The following is a 7525-nucleotide window of genomic DNA, read 5'->3' on the forward strand; positions in this document are numbered from 1 at the left end:
CATCGCAGGAAATCAATATAAAACGGAGTCCAAACACCGCGAAACTTTTTGTGGATTTTTTATGGACTAGAAGACCATCAATGGGCCAGAGTAGCACCCAGGGGTGCCCAGAGGGGGGCACAACCCACCAGGGCGCGCCTGGGGGCCCAGGCGTACCCAGGTGGGTTGTGCCCACCTCGGTGGCCTCCCGCACCCCCTCTTAACCCTATAAATTCCCAAAATTCAGAAACCCTCGGGGTTAACCTAGATCAGTAGTTCCGCCGTCGCAAGGCTCTATAGCCATGAGAAACCAATCTAGACCCCATTCTGGCACCCTGCCAAAGGGGGGAATCATTACCGGTGGCCATCTTCATCATCCCGGTGGCCACCATGATGAAGAGGGAGTAGTCCACCCTCGGGGCTGAGGGTTTGCACCAGTAGCTATGTGTTTAATCTCTCTCTCTCATTTTCTTGAGATATCACGATCTTGATGTATCGCAGGCTTTGTTAATATAGTTGGATCGTATGGTGTTTTCCCTTCTCTATCTTGTTTTGATGAATTGAGTTTTCCCATTGAGATTTCGTTCTTATCGGATTGAATACTTTTATGGATTTGAGAACACTTCATATATGTCTTGCAATTGAATACTCGTGGCGACAACGGGGTATCATATTGATTCACTTGATATATGTTTTGGCACTCAACTCGCGGATTCCCGAGGTGACATTGGGGTAATCGATGCATAGGGGTTGATGCATGTTCTTGTCTTTGTTTCTCCGGTAGAAATCTTCGGGCACTCCTTGAAGTTCTTTGTGTTGGATTGAATATTATGAATCCGAATTTTCTTTGATGTTATTTGAGTACAGACTCTTGGTTAGATTGATCGGGAAGAATAGCTTCGCGTTATTTTAGTACGAACTCTAGGATATATTGATCGGAAAGAATAGCTTTGAGGTGGTTTCGTACCCTACAAACAATTGCGTCTTATGTTCTCCGCTAGATAGGAACTTTGGAGCGATTCTTCATTGCACGTTAAGGGACGGTTACATGATCCAATTATATTAGCACTGTTGAGAGGTTGCACTAGCGAAAGTACGGACCCTAAGCTCATTTTTAAGCATAGCAATACTGTTTTTGTGCTCGTTTACTATTTGCTACCTTGCTGTTTTTATTTATTCAGATTATAAAAATATATTTATACCATCCATATTACACTTTTAGCACCATCTCTTTGCCGAACTAGTGCACCTATACAAATTGCCATTGTATTGGGCGTGTTGGGGACACAAGAGACTTTTTATTATTTGGTTGCGGGGTTGTTTAAGAGAGACCATCTTCATCCTATGCCTCCCACGGATTGATAAACCTTAGGTCATCCACTTGAGGAAAAATTGCTACTTTCCTACAAAACTCTGCGTTTGGAGGCCCAACAAGTGTCTACAAGAATACAGTTGTGCAGTAGACATCAAGCTCTTTTCTGGCGCCGTTGCCGGGGAGGTGAGTGCTTGAAAGTATATCTTTATATCTTGCAATTGAATTTTTTACTTTCTTGTTTTATCACTAGTTTGGTTTATAAAAGAAAACTACAGAAAAATGGAATTGAGGTTGCATCATATTATTGATCATCTTTATAATATCTTTCTTGAAAATGATGGATCAGAAAATTGTGCTCAATTGTTAGAAGAAGAAGTCAATAAAATTTTTGGCACAAAATATTTGAATGATGAGCATGATTTCAATGTTGTTAGTATGTATTCTTTGAATATCCAAAATGCAAATGATTATTGCACTAGTCATGACAAAAATGTTTCTTATAAGCATGTCAATTTTTTCGGAGTGAATTGGGAGTGCATTTGCACACCAAAAAGAGAGGATAGATTTTGTAATAAGCATAAATATTTAGAGAAGAAAAAATTGCAAGAGAGGCTAGATGATTGTGCTAAAAGATTTAATTGTTTTCGTCATCCTTGTGAACTTTGCAATGAACATGGTCGTTTTAATCTCCAATGCAAATTGTTTCATGATGAAATCGTGTCAAAAAATTGTGATAACTTGATTACCCTTGAGCATCATAAAGAGCTTAGTCTTCTTTTGGGGTATGAAGAAATGAAACGTATAACTAAGGGTATTCCAAAATTTAATCTCGACAGATTTCTTGATTTTGATCTAGAGGAAATTTATATGTTTTGTGCGGTAAATTGCATTGAGAATCCTTATATTGCCAACTATCTAAAGACAAGAAAACAAATAGAATATGAAGAGAGTACTAATGAAAGGGAAAATATTTACCAATACCCTCCTAGTGTTTATTATGATGAATCAAGTAACGAGGTGGAGCTTCCTATCTAATCAATCTCTTCAACAAGAAGCTTGAAAAAATTAATTAAACCCACACATGGTGTGGTGAAGAAGAAGAAAAGAAGAAAGAATAGAGGTAAAAAATATCTCTCCCAAGTAGTGTTGCTCCAATTATTGTTGTGCCTCATAAAACTGAATCAAAAAATTATGGACAATGATGCACTTGATGGTGATGTTGCTTCTATGTCTTATGGCACAATGTCCGAGAGCACTATTGATGATGATTTTGTTATGCCTATTGCTTGTTGTGATGATTATGATTGGGATGATAATGATAATTCTTATAATCTTGAAAATCTTTTTGGCACCAACTTGGGAAATTATGATGATAGCAATTGTTATACCGTTGGTGCTATTCATACTATTAATGATGAGAGTGATTATGCTTATGATATGCCAAGCCACAAGCTTGGGGATGCTATGCTTGATGAAGATGATCTTTTTAGTCCCCATACCTTGAATGATCAAACTTGCTATGATGATTGCATGCCTCCCATGTATGATGATTATTGTGATGACAGTTATGTTATAAAAGGTAGTGATAATGATTGTCATAATTTTGAATATCCTTTTAATGAACATTACTCTTTTAATGTGGGAACAATTTATAGTATTCGAGTTTCCTATGATACTCTCGCTATTATGAATGAGAATAAAATTGCTTATATGGAGGGTAAAATTTTCTATGCTTATGGATCATGAAAAGAATGCTTTATGTGATGATTATATTGATGAATCTATTCATGATGATACTGAAAATTATTATGAGAGATGAACTTATGCTTCATGATGCTCTCTTTGTGTTTCAATTCTTATCTTTTATGTGAGCATCATTGAAATCACCATGCCTAGCTAAAAGGCATTAAAGAAAAGTGCTTGTTGGGAGACAACCCAACACTTTTACCTACTGTTTTTGTGTGTTCACATGATTAGGCTACTGTAGTAATCATGTTTTATTGCTTTTGTTTCAATAAAGTGCCAAGTAAAACCTTTGGATGGCTTACGGTGATGGAACTTTGTGGCATTAGGACTGTTCTTTATCATACTAACATATTTCACAAAGTTCCGTTCAGTTTTGTGTGATTGAAGTTTTCAAGTTTTGGGTGAGATGTCGATATGAGGAGAATAAGGAGTGACAAGACCCTAAGCTTGGGGATGCCCAAGGAACCCCAAGGTAATATTCAAGGAAGATCCAAGCAACTAAGCTTGGGGATGCCCCGGAAGGCATTCCCTTTTTCGTCTTCAACATTATCGGTCACCTGGAGCTATGTCTTCATTCGTCACATGATATGAGTTTTACTTGGATCATCAATTTATTTTGTTAGGATTTTCTTGCTGTTATTTATAATAATGTTTTGCATATTTTATTTCAATAAAAGTGGCAATGATATCCTTTGCCATGCTTATTGTGCAAGTATACATGTTGCTGTTTGAAAACAGAAAGTTTACCGCTGTTGCAAAAATTCCCTAGAAAAGTCAGAATGTGATAAAATGTTGAAACTTTTTGCAAAATGAGCTCCGATAAATTTTCTACAGTTTGGAAAATTTTCATAACTTTTGGAGTTAGGTAAGTATTGATACTCTTGCGTTCTTTACAGACTATACTGTTTTGGCAGATTGCTGTTATCTTTGCATTGTTTGCATATGTTTACTTGTTTAATGATTCTATTTGAGGATATTAGTATTAAATATGCGGAGGAATTTAGTGTGCAATGTTGAATAATAATTTTATTGATTTTCTACGGTAGAGAATGATAAGGTATTTTCATTGGTTTATACTAACTTATCTCACGAGTTCTTGTTGAGTTTTGTGTGGATGAAGCTTTTGAGATTTAGGAAAACTATGACATGAGAAGAATTAAGGAGAAACAAAAGCTCAAGCTTGGGGATGCCCAAAGGCATCCCAAGATAATATTTCAAGAAGTCTCAAGCATCTAAGCTTGGGGATGCCCCGGTAGGCATCCCACCTTTCTTTTTCAACAATTATCGGTTAGTATCGGTTGAGCCTAAGTTTTTGCTTCTTCACATGAGTTGTGCTATTCTTAGAATGTCATTTTATTTTCATTTTGCTTTCTGTTTTACTAAAATACTTATATATGAAAGTTTTTAAATAAAATAGAGTCCTCCAATAGTTTCCAGGGAGGCTAGGTAAGCGACATTCACATCCCGTCAACGAAGCTCTTTTCTATGGAATTGCTCTAGTGCTTCACTTATATCTTTTTGAGCATAGTGTGCTTTAGTATTCTATGAAGAAATACTCTCTTGCTTCACGTAAATTAATTGAGATAAAGAAATATTGTGCTTCACTTATATCCTATGAGTAAATTGTTGAATAAATTGAATGTCATGAAGTTGAAATCATATCATGCCTAGTGGTAGCTTCACATTGGGTTTAGAAAGTGAAATCTTTTGAGGCTTGACAATCACAATATTGGTCATACAAGCAATTCACGAATAATTAGTATAAGGAAGAGAACCTTCACATGCAAATACACTATCTTGGAAATCTTTTGTGATTGTGAGCCCCCATCAAAATATTATATGCCAAAATTGTTGATGTTGGACAAGGAAGACAACGTAATGATTTATATTTGTTCATATTCACATAGAAATTATATTTTCATAGATTCTTCAACATGTGGTGCCTGCCCCCCATCTTTGCTAGCCAAAAATTACGCACCAAGTAGAGATACTACTTGTGCGTCCAAAAACCCTTAAACCCAAATCTTATCTTCAAGAGTCCACCATACCTACCTAAGGATTGAGAAAGATCCTTCAAGTAAGTTTTCATTGGTGCATAAGGAAATAAAAATTTCTTCTAAAAATGTTAGGTCATTTGGTGTAAGAGAAAATTGAGCGTTGTATGAACTTGTGATGTCAAAGAATAAAAGCGATAGACTGCATAATAAAGGTTGCTATCATAAGGGGAAATATAACGTGACGTTCTTTTGCACTAAGGGGTTGAGCATACAAACAAACAAGTGTATGGCAATGTCTGCTTCCCTCTGCGAAGGGCCTATCTTTTACTTTTATGTATTTACTTTCATGCAAGAGTCAAAGTTGTTCTCTCTATTCCCTTTTTATTTTTCTCTTCTGGCAAGCATCATGTGGTGAGGAAAGATCTAGGCACATATATCCAGTTGTATATGGGTAGCATGAGTTATTATTGTTGACATCACCCTTGAGGTGAATACGTTGGGAGGCGAAATTATAAGCCCCTATCTTTCTATGTGTCCGGTTGAAACATTTTGCTCATGTGTATGCGGTGAGTGTTAGCAATCATATTAGACTATATGATGGTTGAGTATGTGGAGCTCTTACTTAGACTCTGTTGAATAAGTTGAATTACAATTGCTTGGTGACTGAGAACATAGGTTGTTGAGTTTCAAGAGAATTCATTGTTTGAACCTTAACATGTGAATTGGTTGCTACTATAACACGAGAAGTTTTATAAGAAAGAATTGTTTGTTATGAAGCTAGGAAAAGTGATTGAAATTATCATTGATCGAACTTATGCACTTTGCTAGCATTCACACTTCATAAATTATTTCTTTTATCATTTACCTACTCGAGGACGAGTAGGAATTAAGCTTGGGGATGCTGATACGTCTCCAATGTATCTATAATTTTTGAAGTATTCATGCTGTTTTATTATCATTCTTGGATGTTTATAATCATTTTATAGCAACTTTATATCATTTTTTGGGACTAACCTACTGACCCAGTCCTGGTGCTAGTTGTTGTTTTTTTCTTTTTTTTACATCGTAGGAAATCAATATCAAACAGAGTCCAAACACCGCAAAACTTTTTGTGGATTTTTTATGGACCAGAAGACCCCCAATGGGCCAGAGCAGCACCTGGGGGGTGCCCCGAGGGGGGCACAACCCACCAGGGCATGCCTGGGGGCCCAGGCGCGCCCAGGTGGGTTGTGCCCACCTTAGTGGCCTCCCGCACCCCCTCTTTACCCTATAAATTCCCAAAAATTCTAGAAACCCTCGGGGTTAACCTAGATCAAAAGTTCCACCGCTGTAAGGCTCTTTAGCCACAAGAAACCAATCTAGACCCCATTCCGGCACCCTGCCGGAGGGGGGAATCATCACCGATGGCCATCTTCATCATCCCGGTGGCTACCACGATGAGGAGGGAGTAGTCCACCCTCGAGGCTGAGGGTTTGTGTCGGCGTTCTGGGAACGTGGGTCCCCAGACTTTCCTGCCTGTGGCCCACGGCATGGCTCCTCTAGTGGCCTAGTACGGCCCATCCTCACCAGCAAACACTCAAGACCCTCGCGAGGGGCCAAGCCTCGCGAGGAGGATGACACAAGACCTCCTCAGGGGCAGCCTCGCTAGGCTGGCTCGCGAGGAGCGGAGAGATCAAGGCGAGGGGCACCTCACGAGGTTCCGTGTGACGTGAGCCATGACGACCAAGGCCAGGCGGGCGCCAGCGGGCGCAGAGCACCAGTTGCCTCTTTGGTGCTAAAGGAGCAGGGGCAGACGAGGAGTCCTGAGGCATCAGGAAAAAGTTTCCATATCGGTGCAACAAGACCAAGACCAGTAGGACGGAAGGACGGAGGTCATCGCGGAGCCCACGACAACGTCACCACCAGAGCCTTTGGCAGGCGAAGACCACCTTTTGTCAGGATAGCTTGTACTAGCTGTCCCCCTTCAAATTGGCGTTGTGGGATCCCTTCTCGCCTAATATTTGGGAAGAGGACCAGGGCCTCTATAAATAGGACTAGCCACCACCGTAGTCAGGGATCGGCTCATCCGGTGATCGGATCCGTTCCACCCTCATACGCACAAGCTTACCGAGATCAAGAACACCTCTCCTCAAGAGGTAGTTCTTCCCTTGTACTTGTTCATCCTCAGCCTACAAGGCAATCCACCACACCACACTGGAGTAGGGTATTACACCACATCGGTGGCCCAAACCAGTATAAACTCTTGTGTCCCTTGTTCTTCGAGTTGGACGAGCTGAGCTTTGAGATCGTGGTGAGTGAGTGAGCTAGGGAGAGGGAGAGATATTAGTGCCCACCCCAGAGTTTGATCCTTAAGGGTTTTGCCGGAACCCATAATCCGATAGTTGGCACGTCAGGTAGGGGTGCACTGAAACTTTCCTTCCGTTTATCCACGCTCCACCACTCCACTACGTCCATGGCAGACGCGTGTCAAGCTCGCACTGAGCGCCGG

The sequence above is a fragment of the Triticum dicoccoides genome, chromosome 2A (assembly GCF_002162155.2).
Source record: "Triticum dicoccoides isolate Atlit2015 ecotype Zavitan chromosome 2A, WEW_v2.0, whole genome shotgun sequence".
NCBI classification, from domain to species: Eukaryota; Viridiplantae; Streptophyta; class Magnoliopsida; order Poales; family Poaceae; genus Triticum; species Triticum dicoccoides.